Raw genomic sequence first — 22,512 nt, 5'->3', positions numbered from 1 at the left:
TAACTTCACAAGATAAAAGCCAAGCACACCAAATCACTAGGCATTGATGCCTATCTATAAAACATAATCACATACTAATCACAGTGTGTATAGACTTACTTTCTTCCCCAAGGCAAGATGCTCTTTGGCACCTGGGTAGGTGGACCCCAGCAAAATGATCTGCTGTTGGCAGTGTTTTCATATATGAAAGCTCACTGGCCAGTCATATAGGCAAACAGAGAATTCTTCTTTGGCATTGCCTGATCTATGAATAAAGTTCTCACAACTGCCAATACATCACCATTGACTATGTTTGAATAATTTAAAATTTATCAAAGTTTAAAAGCAAGTCCTGTGGGTGGGAGAGATGCCTCAGCTGTCAGAAAAACTGACTTCTCATTCAGAAAATTCAAGTTTAGTTCCCAGCACTTGACTCACAACTATCTGTAACTCCATTCAGGAGATCTAAAGTTCTCTCTAGACTCTACATGTAAGTAAAATATTCACAGATACACATGCGAGTAACATACACCCCACACAATAAATAAATAAATCTTCTTTTAAAAAATTACAGTACCTCATCACACATGATGGCTCACATCTACAATCACAAAACCTAGAAGGCTTAGACAGAAGGATTTCTGTGAGTTTTAATGAAATCTGAGCTACATACTAAATTCTATTGCCATCTGAAATACAGAACAAGACAATGTCTCAAAATAAAATCTTTTCTCCCTAAAATAAAACCCAGTTCCTCCATCACAGAAGTTACCCTCAGAAACTTTAATAAGTATATCCAATATGTGGACATAATATTGAATAATATAAGTACAGAAAATTTCTACCTCCAAGAAAATTTCTCTTGTACAATGTTAGTTCAGGATGCAGTAATGTTGGTGAATCTTTTTTCTATGAGGTATGGAGCCCTCTCCATTTATAGTTTAGTTCCCCTTGGAAATTGACACATCAAGTAGGAAAGAGTCCTAGACTTTGAAGTTTCTAATTTATGACTGCTAAACAAATCTGTTACCTTTAAATATAACTCTTCACTTGCATAAGAAATAATAAACTATTTCTGAATGTGAAAAATTGTCTCAGTACCTGATGCTCAGTACATATTAATGTATTTGTGGTGAATGAATGGAAGTAGGAAAAAAAACATCCTGAGTGAGAAAACCAAGTCCTTGAATGACAAATACTACATTTTCTGTCTTATATGAAGATGTTGGTCTTTCAGCTTTAAATGTATTTATAATCTGTACAACCACAGAAGTCTGGATTAATGATAGGGAAGAAGGGGTTCTCCTAGGAAAAGGAAAATAGAATGTCATATTATAAAAACAAAGCAAAACTAGAATATGAGTTTTAAATCTGAAAGGGGATGTGGGTGCAGTATCAAAGAAGTAATCATGGATGGACAACTAATACTAAAGGACCTTTGAAAAGCACACAAACCTACTACTGTGAAAGCATCATTCATATACACATGTATGGAAGGAATTTATTTTTTATATGGTTTATTTTTTTATATTTAAAAATTTCCATCTCCGCCCCTCCTCCTCTCCCTTCCCTCCCCTCCCCTCCACCCATACCCCCACTTCCTCCCTCTCCAGGCCAAGGAGCCATCGGGGTTCCCTACTCTATGTTAACACCAAGGTCCTCCCAACTCCCCCCAGGTCCAGGAAGGTGATCAACCAAGCTGACAAGGCTCCCACACAGCCCGTCCATGCAGAAGAATCAAAGCCCAGCGCTATTGTCCTTGGCTTCTCAGTCAGCCTCCACCATTGACCACATTCAGAGAGTCCGGTTTGGTCGCATATTCCATCAGTCCCATTCCAACTGGAGTTTGTGATCTCCCGTTAGTTCTGTCCCACCGTCTCCATGGATTTTAATAAGTAAATAAAAAAGAGAAAAAAAAAAAGACACAACTGTAACTGAGAGTCAAGTTCAAACTCCAAAACTCTTCCATCAAAAATACGTTCTGGGGCAAAAGAGGCAAAAGGTCACCATCCAAGAGTCCAAAGTCAGAGGGGAAGAGCACCATGTAGATATCAAGAAGGAATTTAAATAGAGTCACCATATAATGGGAAGGGAATTATGCCCCACTAGACATCTTATGTGACTAAGTATAACTGTCAGTACCAGCAATGGGTTGTATCCTTTTGAATCACTAGCACAAGGGTTCCTAAGGTACTTCACAAACACCACAGGCTGTTGTCAAGGCTATTAGTTGTTCTCCACAGCCTGATAGTAAGGCCTTATTCTTGAAGACAACACTTTGTTATGTCATTGAATATGAAGAAGACAGGCTAGTGCTTGACTAGAAGATTCATTCATACAACCTAGTGTTAATTGTGATGGGAGTGACTTTTGCCACTACTGTAGGAGAAAAGAGAAATCAACATCAACCAGCTACAAATCTTGCAACTCACAACATTCTATTATATATACAGGTGTAATAGTGGCATGGTTATAATGAAAGCAGCTTACCACTTTTTGATTGATTTAGGATCCACTCAGTGAAATTCAGTATTTGACAGTATTTCCAATACTGTCAAAGTGAACAGGAACCTAAGATGAGGTATGTCAATGGCCTAGATGAAAAACTGCTATTATAATTCTGCTGAACTACATACATCAATAAAGTGACTCCTAATAACATATTGTTATACACAAAGAGCAATGCCTCACTCAGCCCTCATCAGAGAAAGTTTTTTTTTCTTGCAGGACATGGAGATTAACATAGAGACCCATAACTGGACAATGTGCAGAAAGTGAGAGACATTGGAGCATTTACTTGTAGTAATGGAGCTGTGGGCAGGCCTGCTTTTCATCCCGCTCGGCTCCAGGCCACTGACTAGCCTATGCTTCCAAATAACAACACACAAACTGCATTCTTTTAAACACTGCCTGACCCATTAGTTTCAGCCTCTTACTCACATCTTGACTAACCCATATCTAACAATCTGTGTAACACCATGAGTGGTGTCTTACTGGGAAAGATTCAGCATGTCTGACCTGGTGGTTGGCTCCATCGCATCTGTCTCCCTGAGGATAGGCACGGCAGTCTGTCCCAGAGAGGAGAGGTGGGGCAATTGACTGAGCCATCTACCTCACTTCCTTCTTCCTGTTCTGTCTACTCCACCTATCTAAATCCTGCCCTATCAAAAAGCCAAGGCAGTTTGTTTATTAGCCAATGAGAATCCTCCATCATTTACTCCTAAGTGTGATGTCTTCATCAAACCTCTCCTCTCAAGTTTCAGGAATCTATGTGGAAATGGAAATGAGGCATTATGTTTGCAAAAACCAGAGATGGTGTATGCCCCCAAGCAAATAGTGTCTCTAGATAAAACATGACTAATATACATACCAACTCATAGAGCTTATGGCAGCACAAATAGGAACTGAGCATGTACAAGTCAAACGGGGTCACAGCATTGAGAGGGAAAAGTTGACATGGGGTCCCAACCCTAATCAAGAAGCTATTTGAAGTTGATAACTGCTGGCAAAAGGAAAATCAGTTTTTTCCCAGTGGAGTAGCACCAGGTAAATCAATCACAACTCCAGGAAAGGCCTCATCCCCAAAACAGTTGTTCAACAAATATTAACTCAGTTGTGGTGTAGGAGGTCCTTCTATATTTGCGTTGCTGTTATTGGTTGGATAAAGAAACTGCCTTGGCCTTTTGATAGGGCAGCCCTTAGGTGGGCAGAGTAGACAGAACAAAATGCTGGGAAGAAGGGAAGTGTGGCGCATGCCATGGTTCTTCTGCCTGAGACAGATTCTGGTTAGACTCATGCCAGTAAGCCACAGTCAAGTGGCAATACAGATTATTAGAAATGGGTCAAATCAAGATGTGACAGTTAGCCAATAAGAGGCTAGAGATAATGGGCCAGACAGTAATTTAATTAACACGGTTTTCTGTGTGGTTATTACAGGGGTTAACCTAGCCGGGTGGTAGGTTGCGGCCCACTCCTCATACTACACAGTTGTTTGTTTATTTCTTGTCTTTCAGGGTTGTTCTTGATGTTTCCTTTGGGTTGTTTTCTTTTTAAAGAGAGACAGAGCTAATTAAGTTGGGTTGGTAGGATGCTGGAAGGATCTGGAAAAGTTGGGGACAAGTAGAAGGGAATGGAAAAGATGATCAAAATATACTGTATGAAAAAAAATTTAAATTAACAAATAAAAAAAGATAATTAGAAGGCAGTTGAATCTCAGTGCTCAATCAGCCTGCTACCTTCATGGTAAATGGACACAGTGTTGTGACACAGATGGCTACACACTCTTCAAAGTGTATGAATATAACAAGGATGAAGGAAAGTTTCTTTATATATGTAAGCAGCAATCCCAGGAGACACTTGGAATGAATCTAGCTAAAGAGTAAAACAATGTCTAAATATTATAAACCTTTATGAAGGCAAAAAAGGAGGGAGGTATTATCACATTGATTGTTCAACTCCTTAGCTCACAGATGAGAAAACAGGATAGATAACACACAGGATGTTAGGAAATGTATTTGTATGCCAGTCCAAATGTGTACATTAAGCTTTAGAAAACTATTATTTTATCTAGGTTATCTTATGTTCAAAATTTTAGATGTTCAAAATGATGAAATTCGTTGCATCCAAAATTACCAGTGAATCAGAGCTTAGAGTTGTTTTGACGCTTTTTTCCACAGAAGGAAATTACGATGGACAGCATTGCTAGGATGTCACAGGCAGTCCTTTCCTGGGACATGCCCCCTTCTCTACAAGAGATTACACTCAATAGAGAAGTCTTCCTAAGTGATCCCTTGGAATGGTCATCTATCAGAGCCCCCAAATGACAGATTTTGCACAAACAGAGTCAGATGTGTAGGAAGAAGCTCTGAGTCCCCTGCTTCTGGTTCTGACCCCTTGCTTCAGTATGCCAGGTCCACACTCAGTAGGCAAAGGAAATTTTTTTGCTCAAATGACTAGTTTTTGCTATAAAGAAAGTAAATTCCATACAATGTCTCTTCAATGTCCATAATCTTCTATGAAGTAAATTGGTGCTGCCAGAAGCAGAAGTGTCTCACTGTCATGAAAAATCTTATTAAACATATTAAATATCATATTTTATAGGTCTTTGAAGTGTTTGTGGATCATTTCTCTAAATATATCTGTGTATGTCCTTGAAAATGTACTCAACATGACTCTAAATTTGATTATTATATATGACCTGTATTTCTTAGTTATACATTACATTTTAAAATAAGCTACATAAGCACAATACACTAAACAAGAGTAGAAACATAATGTAGCATAACAACATTAACCTTAAATTTGTATCAATAATATAATATAATAAAAATCTATACCAATATGAAATATTTTGAGATTGGTAGTTGGTTTTGTATTAAAGTACATTCAATAATTTATCCTTTTATTTTATTATTTCTATGTAATATCTGTCTTTTCTCCTTTAGAAAGAGATATCTGAATTTAACTCTTGTTTAGCTTTATTATTTGTCTATGACCAATAACAAATTGTAACCAACTCCCTTTAAATTATAACAAACATCCATAAACCATTTTGGGGAGGGTATGGACCTTGCTGTATAGACTAATTCATGTTGTTTGGGAATGCTGATATCTTTGCTGAAAATTGAGAAAATCAGGATAATTGTTAAATCTTGGCTAGAGTAGTCTATGAGCCTGGATTATCTCAGTCAGCAGTCTTGAAGCTGTTCTGGATACAGAAACCATACCCTCTGTGTATTTTCCATATTTATATGGATTATTATATATTTATATATCCATTCCTTTATTATTTTAAAGTATTGTTAATCTGATTGTTTTTATCTGTTCTCTCTTAAACGTTTGTACAACTTTAAACACACTATAACCTGTTTAGAGTTTGTTTTTTCATATCTGAATCTGACTTCACTACATGTCTGCAATCTTTTTCTGAACACATGAGTATTTAACAGCTAAGTGCTGTGGCTAGGATCTCCACTTCTATTTTGGCAGCTGGCTCCACCTTGCTTAGTTCCCTGAGAGCATAGCTTTATGACAGAGGTACTAACCGGTGAGAGCCACACTTTACCATTGCAACTCTGGAAAGTTTTTGATTCATACTGCCACAGAGTAGTGTTCCCTTGCCCCCACTGCTCATAAACCCCATTTCATTAGCAGGGCCATGATGGGGGAAGATTTGTTAACCAATCATCTTTAAGAAGTCGAACCTAGTTAAGGCATGGCTTCCTGGAGCCCAAGAGAAAAAACTGGGGCACCGACCAGGTGCTCTCTCTCTCTCTCTCTCTCTGGTACTTCCAAGACACAGATGAGCTTGGACTTCCTATTCCTGTTTTGTAAGTTTTCATCTTTTAATAAATAAAAATATAATTTAAAATTTAAAAGGATAAAATTTATCCTTTAGGAAGCCTTGTTATTTCCCATATGGAGCTAATTTCTACAGGGCCTCTTAAAAGAGTTGTATCTTTTTTATTTCTGGCTGCTAGCAATGGGCCAGGAAGTTGTCTCTTAAAGAAAACTTGTCTCTGATTGTTGCAAGCAAACAGAATCAAACCCAGAAATGGTAGTTACCAAGAAAGCTATATTTGACTCCATTTTTGTGTGTTTAAGATCTTTCATTATACTTTTGAAGGTCTTATGTGGAAATATTGGGCCCATGTTGGTCACCATTTGTAGGTGGACTTTTCTTTCCTGTCCACCAATTCCCAAATAACCAGCACTGATAATTAATACTAACAGTAAATGTTTGGCCAATAGATAAAGTTTTTTTACTAGCTAACTCTTACATTTTAAATTAATGTATTATTCTTATCTACCTTCTCCTTCTGCCACGTGTCTCCTTGCTTATTAGCTAATTTCCTACACTGCCTGCTTTCTCTTCATCTGATGTCATCTCCTTTGACTCTGCCCATCTTCATTCCTATATTTCCTGTTTGGCTAACAGCTAGTCAGATTCTTATTAAACCAATTTGAATGATGAATCTTTACAAAATACAAAATTATTATTACACAGCAAAGCAGTTTGATTCACTAGTCATGGCTTGAGCATATATGAGACCTCAAAGCCTATTTTCACAATGATATACTTTCTCAAACAAGGTTGTATTCACTCCAACAAAGCCATACCTTCTAATAATGCTACTCCCTTTGGGGGACCATCTTCTTTAATACCACATTTCACTCCCTGGCCCCAAAACACTGTAGCTATATACAATGCAAAAATAAATTTGGTCCAACTATAAAAGTCCCGATAGTCCATAACAGTCTCAAACTGATTTAAAAGTCTAAAGTTCAAAGTCTCTTCTGAGATTCATGCAATATCTTGCTGTAGGAAATGCTACAGCCACTAGCCTTTTAAGTTACCAGCCCACTTGAGGGTGACCTCTTATACTATTTATACCAATGTAAAGGGTACATCTGGCCTCTTTTCTGGCTGTGGGATTTGGTTGCTGTTCTCTGTTCCAGCAGAGGATATTGATTTGTGAGTCTACCCCTAAATAAATAACCATCTATTATTCTCTGAGCTAGTGTAGGATTTCTTTTAAGTGTACGTCTTCATCTGTCACCCATGTGGATTCAGATTCCACACTTACCAGGTGGACAGTCTAAAGGCCTAACCAGTCCATGACCCAGAAAGTCTTACAACCTTGCCTCCTTGGCTTGCTTTTATCTAAGCATTTTTTGTAGAAACCCAACCACTGTGAAGCTTTTTATGTGCAGTTACTTGGAAATTTCTCAAGCACACACACACCCCTGCCCCCACTCCCATGTTCCCTGGCGCAATTCCCTGGCTTGGTTCCTTGCCACATGGCTACTTTTGCAGCTTCTGGTTTGTGTTCTCTGCCTGTGAGTTCTGGGTTTCTTGCTCCATGTATGGAATTGATTTAATTGCTTTTAATTTGTCAAGCAAAGTATATTTCTCAGTATTTAACCAGTACCAAAGCAGGAGACTAAAGCGGCTCAGGACCATTCCTGTCACTAACAGTTGCATCGCTGCTTGTCGCAACTCTGCCACCACACATCTGCTGGGCAATAAAGACTATTACAGCTAAAACTATTTACCAGATCTCATAACAGGTAATTAATAAATTAATATGTCAGACTACATTAATATTGAAACATTTAGTAACTTTTTTGCTAATACTCTGGATTGTATTCTGTGAGGCTCATATGGTTATGGTGATACTTCCATTTGTTGGATATTGGGCTCAGTTTTTTCTTTCATATTATATCATTAAGAAAGAATGTGGCACTTTTAGGCATGGTACAGTCTTTACAGACTAATAATGAGCAGCTGGTTTACAGGATTAATGCCATCAAAAATCAAATGTTACCTAAAAAATTAATACTAAAATTGAAATGGGTAACATTAATTTGACAGACAAAATTGAATCTATATCTGAGACTAGTGAGAAATTATCTGAAAGAATTTATACTGCTGAATTTGAAAATAAAAATTTGTTAAAAGTTTATGATAAGTTAGCAGATAGAGTATCTCTCCAGGATGGCAATCTGCATGCTATCCAAATAATGTCCAAGGATGAAGTTTTATCTTTAAAGGAGAAACTATTGACCTTGGGATCACTGTGAAGAATGAGGATCAGAGGCTACGTGCCTCAATGAAATCACTAGAAATATATACATGCCAGGAGATTCAGGTTTTACAAAAGACTATAGTAAAAAGATTTGAAATGATTGAGGAAATTATTGGAGTCGATGAACAGGGAAAGAGGGCACAAGGACAGGATTCAGCATTGCCAGTAGTAGTCAGAGATGACTCACCCAGGGTTTTAGCTTCCTACACTGTAATCTACTGTGACAAAGGATCAAGTTCTAAAGGCCCAAAAGAACCCAAACAAAGTAGATGGATACCTATAGAATTGAATGATCTAAAAGAAATTAAGCAAGAAGTAGTATCTTATGACTTGCATTCAACATTTGTTATGGAGATGGTTAAGGCATGAGCTTCTAGCAATAAGCCTACCTCACATGATTGGCTTTAGTTAGTTTTAGCAGTCCTAAATGATGGGCCCAGTTGATGTTTAGTTGTTATTTTAAGGAAGAGGCTAAAATTTTAGAACAGGGAAAAGAAAAAGGACTTGAGACTTCCCAAGATCAAATTATTGTTAAGGGCACTTATGCTGACCCACAGGTTTAGGCTCTTTATGATGAACAAATCTTGTCCTTATGCCACAAAGCAGCCTTAAATGCTTGGGACAGGATTCAAGAACTAGGAAAATTGAAATTGAAACAAATTGAATCATATACCAGGGTTAAACAGGTTCAGAGAGAACCCTTTAGTGACTTTTACAAAAATTAACTAAGGCTGTACAAATACAAGTAACAGGCCCAGATGCTTCTCTGGCTTTTGAAAATGCCTACTTAGAATGCAAAAAGATATTTGGGCCTTTAAAGGTTAGATCAACACCTTTGGATAAATGGATCCTGCATACAATGAGCATTCAGACAGTTGAATATAATACTGAATCTTGGGTAGGAAAAGCAGTTTCCAAAGGAATGAGGAGACATCACAATGTCAAATGTTTATTTGTGGTATAATAGGACATCTGAGAAGGGATTGTAGACAAGGAATTCCTAGGAATGATATCTCCTCTGGGAATGGCAAGAATAGGAGGACTCAGCCTTCAGGTACATGTAGAAGGGGTGGCAAAGGCTGACATTGGACCAATGAATGCAGATCAACAAAAGACAAACAAGGCAACCTGATACCATCAGGTAACTCCTTGAGGAGCTTCTCTCAGGCCCCCAAGCCAAAAGTGGCCCAGTCATTCCCAGTCACTCTGGAAGACATGTCTCACCAGGAAAATTAAAGAATCCAGAGCCTTCTGTAAAAGACCATACTGTTCTAGATGATGGCATAGACATGGAGAATAAATCAAAAATTCTAATAGGAAATAGGAAGTGTATATTCTTGCAGACTTCTATAAAGCTAATAGTGCATATAAATGGCATCATAATTGATAGTTTGATAGACACAGGTATGGATGTGAGTATCATTACTTATGGAAGTTGCTTGATTGTTCTTTCTGCTTACTCAAGTAATATTATTTCCCTTCTCAGATCTTCCATGGAGTTGAAGATTAGATAGTAGTAGTTACTTTCCTCTTATGACTTGCCCAAGTTATTTATTATAAAAGACTTAATCTAATTAGAATAAGATAATTATTGAATATATTTGTTCTTATTGTATATACTTTTGTATTAGGCTTAGAACTCCCTTATTTAAACAAAAAGGAGAGGTGCTGTAGGAAATCTTACAGCCAGTAGCCTTTAAGTTACTTGCCCACTTGGGCATGGCTTCTTATACTATTTATACCAATGTAAAGCATGAATCTGGCATCTTTTTCAGCTGTGGGATTTGGTTGCAGTTCTCCGTTCCAGCAGAGAATATTGATTTTGAGTCTTCCCCTAAATAAATAACCACCTATTGTTCTCAACTCTGAGCTAGTGTGGGATTTCTTTTAAATTTCTTCTTCAATCTATTAACTGTAATCTCCTATAAATGCAAAATAAAAACAGATCACATACTTCCTGTTGTGAGAATTCAATTCTGATATCAATTTTATTGGGATAGGTTAGCCCAAGAGGTATGGTCTTCTCTGGGGGTGCATGTCATGTACATCCAAATAAAAGTTGAGGGTAGAGTGAAGGACACACTCTTGGGCAGAGGCAATCTGGCAGCAAGACACAGGAACACACATGCCTGGTGACTTGGTTCTCATCCTCTTTCGGGATGAGCAATGGCAGAGGGAGCAAGATACTGACAGTGTAATGGCTGGATCTGCAGTGGCAGCAGGTTTGTTCTGTATTGTGCATGTACTTTATTGATTGGCACTGTTAATAAATCTAACTTGATCACAGAGATCCCCCCTCTTCCACCATATAATAACACAGAATATACATTGTTGTGGGAAATCATTCATAATTACATAGATAATATACTGCCATTCCAGGAAAGGAAGCATAATTAGGAAGTATTGAATGAAAACAAGACCAATAACCAACTGGGCAAACTCCAACTCTCCAACTCTGTGTCTGATGTCAAAATGTTCTTCAGATCTCCAACTACTTTCAGGTTTGTTGATTGCAGCACACTTCTTTCCCTTAGTCTGGTTCCACTCCCTGTCAGCATCTTTCCTTAGTATGTATTTTACAGTTCTAAAATCTTCAACATCTTTGTATTGCCAAGGCAATTCAGACTTCAAATTTACTGCTTTACACAGTGTATTCTCTAGGTTTCTATTCCGGCACAGCATTGATATATATCTGGCCTCAGCAAATTTTCTTAGATTTGCAGGCAAATTCCTTAATTCCTTTCTTTCTGTTATTGACACTGAATCTAAACCACATGGATGAACTACAAGTTCTACTGCTTGCTGGGACAGGAACATGACCCCTTCATTCAGTTAAATCTTCACCAACTTTCGGTCTTCCATGGTTTCTTTCACTGCTTAAGCTTGGCTGGCCTCCAACTCAGAAATTTGCCATCCTTTCAAGGGCTGGGGTTATAGGCTTGTGCCAGCACACAGCATTCTAAAATTTTACTTAGTTCCTTTTCACAAGTTGGAAAGTTAGCAGAATGGGATCTTGCTAACTTCCTTTCTTCTATTGCTTAATCTGTTTATCTCTTTGCAAAAGGGACTTACCTCCATTCCATTTTCTGAGGCTCCTTTTCTCCTCCAGTATTTTTCTCTGGAGTAATACAAAGTTTTGGAAATCAGAAAGATTAATTTCACAAAGTTGAACACAGCTTTTAAAACACACTAAATTTTACAAAATAAAATTAAGAGATGAATTTCACACTATGAAAATATCACATTGACTTAAAAATATTTCACCACATTCATGAAAATAAAAACAAGTGTCATATTGGAAAGATAAGGGAAAGACAGTTCTGATATGATTTGTAAGAAAAGATATACCTTTATCTATGAGGAAGCAAATTGTTACTATCATGGCATAATTGGCTGCAAGGGAGAGGAAATTAATCAGACTGGCTTAAAAATGTATCTGATACTGCATAAAAAATGTCAGGAGAAAATAAATTGGTACTAATTCTTCTGCTCCCCCTCCATAAGCTTTTTGTTATTCACACTGATTAGTAGCATCTGCCTAATGTGCTTTTTTAGTAGACAAAGGGGCAAAATAATGTATATGGAATGTTTTCCACTTAATTTGAAGGTTTAACTTCAATTATCTGCTCATATTTAAACATATACATTTAACTCATACCCCATGAATGGTTTCAAAGTAGGTTGCTGTGCAGAGGAGGACTAGAAGAATGAATCGGAGAAATACAAAGTGGGCCCTTGCCACATCTACTAGCTGTTTCCTTGGGGAAGACACTGCCTTTGTTTAGGAACTATCTCCATCCGGTGCAGAGATAGGAATAAGAGATGGGTTTTCAGAAAATAAGTGATAGAAAAAAAGACCGAGTTGAATAATGTTCATGAAATATAAATGGAACTTTAATAGAAAACAGAGAAATCAATTCACAGAGGGCCCAGAATGCAAAGAAAAGAGTGTCATTTCTGAGATCTACAGAATGAGACTGACAGATTATCTGGATAAATAGGTAAACAGACTGGCTAAAAAAAAAAAGATGTGTGTTGTATAGTGTAAAAGGTATACAAACTATTGATGTTCTTTTGTGAATGAGAGCTGTTGATTTTTCTTTTTGTAGAAATTAAAGATACTGTGTATGGGAGTTAATAACAAGAAGTATTCCTTTAAGAATTTTGGTTAAGTCCTATATGAGAGAAGGGATATGAATCAGGAAAAATGCAGAAAAAACAGTGTTTTGTTCTAACACTCTGAAGAAATAGCTGTGTTTTTGAGAATGCTGTGGAAATGGTGGTATTTTAGGAAGTGCTGCAGAAATGAATGTACACTGTTAAGCTTCATACATTTTTTTATTTATGGCAGAATCACATCCAATATATTAGTGAGTAAAAGACACTAATTAGACTCAACTAAATAGCCCTTTTGGTCAGGGACATATATGGTAAGTCTTTTAATCTATGTATATGGACTGTACAAATAAATGGGAAATACAATTATAAATGAAAACCATCATACAGATATTTTCTTAGAGTAGTAGTATTTCTTTTATGTACTTGAGTTCCACTGTGTTTGGTGCACAGATATTCAGAATTATATCTTTTGCTGTATTTTTCTTTAGTTAGTACATAGTGTCCTTTCCTATCTCTTCTGATTAGTTTTTCTTCGAAGTGGATTTTATCAGATATTAAAGTGGATACACCATCTCGTTTCTTGTTCCATTTGATTGGAACATCTTTTCCATCCTTTTAACTTTGAGAAGTGTTTTTCCTAAATGTTAAATCATGTTTCTTGAATGCAGCAGAAGAATGGATCGTGTTTATGAATCTTCTTTCTCATTCTGCCATTTTATTGGAAAATTGAGATCACTGATGTTGAGAGTTATCATTGAACAGTGATGGTTTACTCCCATTATTTTGTTCTGGTACTCTGCTTTGAGTCCCCCCCCATTTTTAAATGTTTTTCTGGTATTATTTATTATTTGTGTTTTCTATTGTGTTGTTAGCCTTTTTTCTAGTGCTTGTACAGAGCTGGATTTGTAGACAGCTACTGCTTAAATTTGATTTTGTCATGAAATGTCTTTCTTTATCTATTGTGATTAAAACATTTCCTAGTGGTCTGGGTTGGCATTTGTGGTATCTTAGAGTATGTATAAAATATGTTCAGGCCCTTCTGGCTACCAGAATCTCCATTGAAAAGTCACATGTTATTCTAATACATCTACATTTATATATTATTAGGTCTTTTTACATTGCAGTTTTTAATATTCTTTTTTCTGTATGTTTAGTATTTTTGGTTATTAGGTGCCATGTATAATTTCTTTTCTGGCCCAGTCTGTCTTATATTCTTGGTTCTTCTTGCATCATGGTAGACATCTCCCATGTTAGTTTGGGGAAATTTTCTTCTATAATTTTGTCAAATATATTTTCTTTGATCTGGCTTTTTTCTCCTTCCTTTATTATTCTTATTTGTAGATTTAGCCTTTTCATAGTGTCTTACATTTCTTGTGTGTTTTGTGCCTGAATATTTTTTTTTACATTTTATATTTTCTGTGGCAAAAGTATCCATTTCTTCTGTCTTATCTTCAATGACTTAGAGTGTCTCTCTCATCTCTTCTATTCTGTTGAAGGGGCTTGTCTCTGAGTTTATTGTACAAGACCCTAAAGTTTTTTTCTTGCTTTCCATCAGTCTGGGTATTATTTATTGATCTTGTTTCCAGTATTGAGTTCTTTTCTTTATTTCATTACATTGTTTTTTTTGTGTTCTCAAATATTTCTTTATTAGAGTTAATCATTTTAGCTTTAAGGTTTTCTAACATATTAATGAAGGGTATTTTGTGGTCCTTGTTTTGTATGTCAGCTATATTTCATTTCCCAAGGCCTAATGCATTAGAGTTTCTGGGCTCCAATAGAGATATATTATATTATCTTGGATTTCATTTATCATGTTTTGCTGGTATCAAGGCATCTGGGTTTTAGATGATTATAATTCTATGTCCTGAATTGTGGTATTGTCTTTCTTGGGTGGCTCTTCTGCTCATTAGTTTCTGTGCTCTTTCTGGTTCTAAGAGAGTGTGGTGGGTGTGATTGTCTGGTAGAGAATGTTTCGGAGATTCTGATTTATGTGGTCATGGGATATTCTAGTTAGAATGTGTTTCCTGGTGTTGGGAGCTGACACGTAGAGATGGAGATATGCTAGAAAGAAAGGGAACTGAGGGGATCCATAAGAGGGAGAAAAGCTGATTGTGACACCTGGATCTGTTCAGTACCATCATAATGGCAACAAAGTGGCAGGAGAGGCCACTACTAGTAGTCTGCTACAGATTTGGCATGAGACTGATAGGTTGTGTCTGGAGAAGAGGAAGAAAGTGAATGTCTGAAGGTTGCCTACCTACTTTCGCAGGCTATCCTCTACCCTGAGCAGCATGAACAGAGGCATTTCAGTGAATGACTGTGGGAACTGTAAGCTTTTTCCCTGGCCAGTATGGTCAGCAGGATTCTATAGAGTCCTTGTGGAAGTTGGCTGCTAAGACAAAGGGATTGGTTGGTGAGGGAAACTGTACATATTCTATGAAAAAATAACCTATTTTCACTAAATAAAAACTAAACCAAAACAAAGGTAAATAAAAATAATCATTTAACAAGTGGCTTATATTATATGGAGCAATTACTATATTTTAAAAGATCATATAGAAAGACATGTGTGAAAATATAATATTATGATGCAGATACATATATGAACTATTCAAGGTTATTTTGTAGGAAATATGTTTGAACCATCCCAATATATATTATTAATGGTAATATTTGCATTATAATGCCTGTATTTTAATTTCAGGGCTTAAAAACAAAACCACAACCAACAAAACTGTCAAAGACAATGTAAATCTACTTTAAAACCAACCTGCTATGACTTCCAATGTCTTCTTTTCTGTACAAACACTTTCTCCTATTCATTATAATTAAATATCTTGTTTAACACATATTAATATCAACTACTTTGCCTAAAAGTTTTAACAATAAAAAATATGTTAATCTTTTGCATGTTGTATTGAAACATTTTCTAGAGAATTGGAGACTCCAATTCATTATCCTAAAAACCTTGCCCATTTTCTGCCATGAACCTGGAAATTATATGGGTCTATATTCTTGGAATTGAGGATATATTTCCTTTTTCCTGCCTCCCTTAAGCTTACCATTTGGTGGTTGCTTAGCTAACCTGCTATAATAAATCCTCTGAAAATGGTTATTAAGTTGTGTTCTTGCAAAGACTTTGTGGAGTATGAAGAGAAATTCCTGAAAAGAAGGTGCATCTTATGGTCAGTCTTCTCTAAGTCTGATTTCCTCATTTAAACTTGAATGGTTGTGGAAAAATTGAATGTTACAGGTTAACTATTTTTGAATTAATTTAGCCATCTAATTAGGTATTCTTTGACTATCTTTTTATCAGACCTATAGATAAAACATCTTAGAATGCATTAATTTAAACAAACAAAAAACCCTAATGTCCATGAACCAAAATATTAAGAATACCATTATATAATTTCAGGAACCTGTAGCAGAGATTTCTCTGCTTTGCTTTAACCCACCTATTTAATGTTTGCCCAAGACATTTGCTAAGTATCGTGATTTGTGACTTTCTTTGTTCCATTACTATAATGCTTCATGAACTTGTTAGAGTCTTGTAGTGTAGAATCAGGGTAACCTAAATCTGTGTTACCAGATCATAGTCACTTAAATTTTACTTCAGTCGTACCTCTCTTTTACCACTGTTGTGGGGAGAGCTGTGTTTTTACACTGATAAGATTCTTTTCAGCTGGGTGGTGGCACCCACCTTTAATCCCAGAGCTCAGGAGGCAGAGGCAGATGGATCTTTGTTTCAGGCCAGCTTGGTCTACAAGAGCTAGTTCCAGGATAGGATCCAAAGTTATAGAGAAACCCTGCCTCAGAAAACCAAAAACCAAAAACAAAAAAACAAAAACACCAAAACAACAACAACAACAAACCCCAAAAGAGTCTTTTCATAGCATAGCATTTTATGTTTATCTTCCAACTTTCACTATATGGCTGTATCCTATAGTGCATTAATTACAGTATACAGAGTATGAGCATTACGTTATCTGAATCTACCCTCCCATCTTTCTACTTTTTACTGAATACAAGTAAGAGAGCTCAGTAGTCATTAGCCATTTGATATTAGCCAGCTAGTTTGTCAGCACTTCATAGTGTGTCATCTCTGAGATTCATTCCTCAAAGAGTTTATTGTGTATAAATGCAATTTTATGTATGTATGTGTACATGAATGAATGTGTGTATATATTTGTGTATAAATAAAAGTGCTTATGTCATAACAGTATGTATATGAATGATGGTGTATTTCTTTGTTTGCAATAGCATGTATATGAATGACAGCATGTTTTTACATGGGTGTAAGTATGAAGCATGTGTATGAATGAAAGTATGCATGAATGGCTATCAGTATGTATTATCAGTAAGCATATATGAATGATATTGTATATGTATGAATTAAAATGTATATATTGTATATGAGTGACAGTGTGTATGTATGTAAATGACTGGATGCACGAATGGCTATGTGTGTGTGTGTGTGTGTGTGTGTGTGTGTGTGTGTGTGTGTGTGTGAACTACAAGGTTTTTCAGACACCCCATGCTAATATGGTTATCTCTATGTAGTCTAACTTGGTTTGGAACTTCTGATTTACTTGCTTCTGTTTCCTGATTACTTTTAAGTCTTAAACAGATGTGGTGTCCTGAAAGCCATGTCATAAGAACAACAGATGTTAATATCCAAGGTGCCACTCCACCAAAAGGAATCTCTCTGATGGAAACACCTTGGTAAAGCAAGACCACAAGGCTGTGGACTCCAGAATATCTTTTGCTTCAGTCTGTAATGTCACATGTGTTACAACAATCTTCCCTGTATCGTAGTATGTATCTCAAGAATACATCTTGATCTGCAGGGCCTTCTCATCTGTGGATTGTCAAAAATGTAACTGCTTTTTAGTCTGTGTTGTCTAATTGATATCAATATTAGCCTATACAAAGTTTTAGTGAATAAATCTGAATACAAAGAAATGCTACACAGTCAAAAACTTATGAAAATAGTTGAATTTTCCCCAGCTTCTGGTACAGTTGTGCACTAACTTCAAAGTAGCTTTAGATTTGACCAGGTGCCTTGCTAATGGTTTCAAAGATAAACTATTTATTTACCCCAAAAGCAATCATATTTACAAGGACTTATAGTCAGCTGTATGAGTTGTTGAGTCAGGATTAAAAGTGTAAAGCAACATAATTACTGCATGTGCTTTATTTGCTAGTCTAACTAATAACCTAGGACAATAATGATTAATTACAACTTTTGTTCATAAACAATGTGGAAAGAAAAGCTCTGGATGACCAGCGCTCCAAAAAATAATCTGACTTTATAACCCCAAGAAAGAGTTACGAGTTTCCTTACATGGTTTAAGATTACACGCAGGACAGGAAATACAGTTTAAGATTTAAAATACTTTTAGTGTCATTATTCCTTGGAGAGTCCCGATAGAACTGACACCAAAAGATATATGGTAATCTAGAGCAGTTTATGTGACACTTCTCTCTGTCTAAATGGAGCACTCTCTGAAGTCCAAAAAAGCAGGATTTTATGAAGACTAATCACAAAATGTTTATACACTCAGTAGTAGAGGTTATAGTACATAATTTACTAATTTTCTTGGACTCCGTAGTAGTAGTATAATTAGGGTTATAATTCCCTTAAAATCCTTTGTAAGATTACCTCTTTAGATGGATAACAAAATAACTCATTCTTTTTTTACAGCTGCAAGGTACAGCACATCAATTAAGGAGCTGACTGAAAAAAAAAAAGTTCCTTTTATAGTCTCTGACGAGTTATTTAGATTTATTGCATGTGAGTTGTTGGGGTCTCTCTCTCACTCTCTCTCTTCATTTACTTAAGTAATAGAATGTGACCTTCAAATGCAACTCCTATATTGCCTGAAAGATTCTGTTAGATATACAAGCTGAGAAGAACAAAGGAGAATAGAATTCACCACAAGAGAATAAAGAGTCCATGAGAATATATGTGAATGTCTTTTCTTTCCTAATCCCCTCAAGTAAAAAAGTCTCAGTTGGCCCTACCCTGTGTACTTTTCCTTTGAGCCCTGTCTGGAGCCTGGGTGTCAGTTCTTCTAGGCTGTGGTAGTAGTGGTTTGAATAAAGATGGCCCACACTGCTCCATAGGGAGTGGCACTATTAGGAAATGTGGCCTTGTTAGAGTAGGCATGGCTTTGTTGGAAGAAGTGCATTTTTTTCACAAGAATTTTTGCATGTATTAATGATTATATTATGTTTTCAACTAAACAAAAAGAATGATTTCCTAGTCTGTTATGAGAAACCCGTGGTTTGTAAAGGTGATTGTGACTTACTCATGGTGAACAAATATTATTCAAGCCCTTTCTCTGTCCAAGACTCAAGTGGCTGCAACATTCACTAGAAGGTCACCTGGTACTCTGGTGCTGACTGATTAAACCCTTAATTTATTTTGTCATTGGTAGGTTATGATTATTCTGATTCTATGTAAAAAAATTAGCTTTCTTTTTAAAATATATAGAGATACTACAAATGAAACAAAATTATTTGTTTGGAAAAAACCAATTTAACAAATTAATACTTCAACTTTACATAGATAATGTTTTCTTTTCTATCCCTATTTTGAATTCCATTTTGGAAATTATTGAATTTTATAAAAATAGTCCCTCAGATGCCATTGTCTCAGTCTGTCTACTGTTTTAAAGAATAGATGAGAGTAGAAAGGCCTAATAAGTAAGAATATTTTCTGGGCATGAGGAGCTTACTTCAAATTGCCAGCATTCATAGTAAAATGTCAGAAGCACCTGTATGTGGATAGAGTTTTAACACTGTGCCTGGCAGAGACAGGAATCCTGGGGCTTTCTGACCACCAGCAGAGCTCCAGGTAAAGTGAGAGAACCTGACTGAAGGCAACAAGGGCAGGATGAAGTAATAAAGGAAGAAGAATTCAAATACAAGCTTAGGGCACTAGACATTTTCCTTTGTCCTTTACATTAGCACAAAGACATATATATCTGCAAAGAAACATAAAATTTGTTGTACATATGCCAAAAACAAATACACACACACACACACACACACACGCACACGCACACACGCACACGCACACGCACACGCACACACACACACACACACACACTCACACACACACACGTACTAAGGTAAGTTTTTGAAAAAAATAAAAGAATGGGTAATTATTCTATTTTTAATTGTAGGTATTTGTTTGTGGGCGTACATTGCACAGGATAACCCAAACAGACATACATGTACCCACGCAGAGATCAGAAGTGTATTCTCTCCTTAGACCAGATAGGATCATGAAACTGAATTTAGGTGAGGTTTTGTGGAAAACACCTCTACCAACTAAGCACCAACCTACAGTGTATAATTTATCAAGTGTATCACAATTGTGGAGTCTGAGAAGTCCAAGATCATGATGTCTACTGAGAGCTTTCCAGATGCCTCACACTTAACAAGACAACTTAATATCTGACAGCAGAGATCAAGAGAGAGCTCCTTTCCACTATATAAAAAAAATCATGTCTGTGGACAGAGCAATCAAGTCCCAAATGACTTGCATGTGTCCTGTCTCCTAATGACTGTACCGGTCGACGGTACATTTCAGCCTGATTGTCAAGGACCTAAACTTCATCAGCTGCTTTGTGTTGTTTTGTTATTTAATCTGACTCACTGATAGATCCTGATTTAGAAACATAATTGAAATCTTAAACCAAACATGCATCTTTTGTCTTATGACACAACCCACTGTCCACTTGGTTACATTTTCTTTGAAATGTTGTATCTAATTTTAGCAGGTTTGAATAATACTGCCTAAAGAAGGGAGAGAGGAAGGAAGAAATATGAACAAGAGAGAGAATAAAATCTCTGTCTTTTTATTATATTTGTTTGTTTCTTTTCTTTTGTTTTATCAAAAGTTTGGAGAAACTCCCCTCTAAGAGTACTAGGTGCTAGCTTTGGTAACAGATCTCACAATCTTGTAGTATTCTCATGTGTGCTGGCCTATAAATATTTATCAATAATCCATTATTAATCTTGTTACCTATATCATTCATTTTCTCTATAGTTTTAAGTTTTGCCAAGAGTTCACAGAATGAGCATACATTTTTTACTGTATTCTGCCTGCAGACAATATGTTCCCTTGTTCATCTGCAATCTATAGACTTTAAGATATTTTTTTCTCTTCTTTAGATTCTGATTCTAGTTGTTTTTCTTTCCCTTGACTCATGGATGTTTCTGAAATTATCTTTTCTATCTTTATTTTGTTTTGTTTTCGAGGTGATTACTTTCATGTTATAATTTCATTTTGTCTTTTGCTTTAGAAGATTGTTTTGTTCATCTTTTAAAATGACCATTAACCTTCATTACTCTTATTCTCACTTTTTAATATAAAAGAATTTAATTTTAAATTTTTCATAAATACTGCTGTTGCCATTTTTTGTATTATTGTAAAGTGGCTTTTCCCCTTGAGTTTTCCTTATAGAAGATAATTTCCATTTTGTATGTCTGCTAGGTAAAAGGTTATGTAGGAAAGTAGTTTTTAAACAGATTTTATTAATAGTAGTATTCTCTCATTTAGTTGATTACTTTGAGAATGTGGCTTTTAATGATAATCATGATTACCGTAGTTTTGCTTGTCTCTAGATATGCAATTGATTTTTATAACTTTTAGTTGAGTGAAATTAATCCTCTTGAATCTTAGTTTCTTAATGCCTGTTAAAATGTTCATTCAGCGTATCATTAACTTTTTTTTTTCGTTTTACCATTATATAGCACCCTCTGATCTTAGAAGTGAAAGCCAGTGTGGCACTATCATTTAGACTATATATGTTCCTCCCTGATTTTCTAGCAACTTTTCTTTGGTTATTCTTTGTTTTGTTTGGTATCTAAAGATTGTCATTGTATTGATTGCTTCACATATACTTATTGTACAATTTCTTTTTATTTAGGAATTTTATCTTTAACATCTACTTTATAGCAGTACTATCCTCCATGCATATTTTTTTTACATTTTCCAAATCTCTGTCTTTTAATTTTTAAAATTTATCATTTCACTTTCAGTTGCATTCCTAGAAAGCAGAGAATTGACACTCAAGTTCTCTATTGTCCAACTTAACAGTCTTTGTGTTTGTTGGAAGAGATTAATCTACTATACCTACAGAATGGTAACAGTTTATTTTACTTAACTTTATTTTGTTTTATTTTATTTTACTTATTTTATTTTGAGACAAGGTTTCACTCTGTAGCCAAGTCTGGCATGAACTTGTTGATCTACCAGGCTTTGTCTTCATAGAGTGATTTTTCTGAACTTTAAACTTAATTCTCTTCATTGCTTATTTTTATTTTTTTTTCACCTTTTAATTTTTTTTAAGAAAAACTATCTTTTCTCATTTTACATAGTAATCCCAGTTACCACTCCCTCTCCTCCTCCCATTCCCTTCACCTCCCCTTCATACCACCCACCATCCAATCCTCAGAGAGTGGTAAAGCTTCCCATGGAGAGTCAACAAAGTCTAGCACATTGCTCTGAGGAAGGACCAAGGCCCTCTTTACTATATCTTGGCTGAGAAGAGTGTCCCCTTGCTGTGGGACAATGGTCTGTACCCTGTCACTTATATTTTAAATAAATGCTGATTGACCAGTAGCCAGGCAGGGCAATGACAATTCTGGGAATAGTCAGTCTGCAGTCCTCACCCTGACAGTAAGGAAACCAGACACAAGACAAGCAAGATGTGACTGCCTCCCCCAAAAAAGTACAAAGCCATGAGGCTAACAGACAAGATTTACGAGTTAATGTAAGTTATAAGAGTTAGTAAGAAGCCTGAGCTACTAG

The sequence above is a fragment of the Arvicola amphibius genome, chromosome 6 (genome assembly GCF_903992535.2).
Source record: "Arvicola amphibius chromosome 6, mArvAmp1.2, whole genome shotgun sequence".
NCBI lineage: Eukaryota > Metazoa > Chordata > Mammalia > Rodentia > Cricetidae > Arvicola > Arvicola amphibius.
This window is presented reverse-complemented; position numbering follows the sequence as displayed.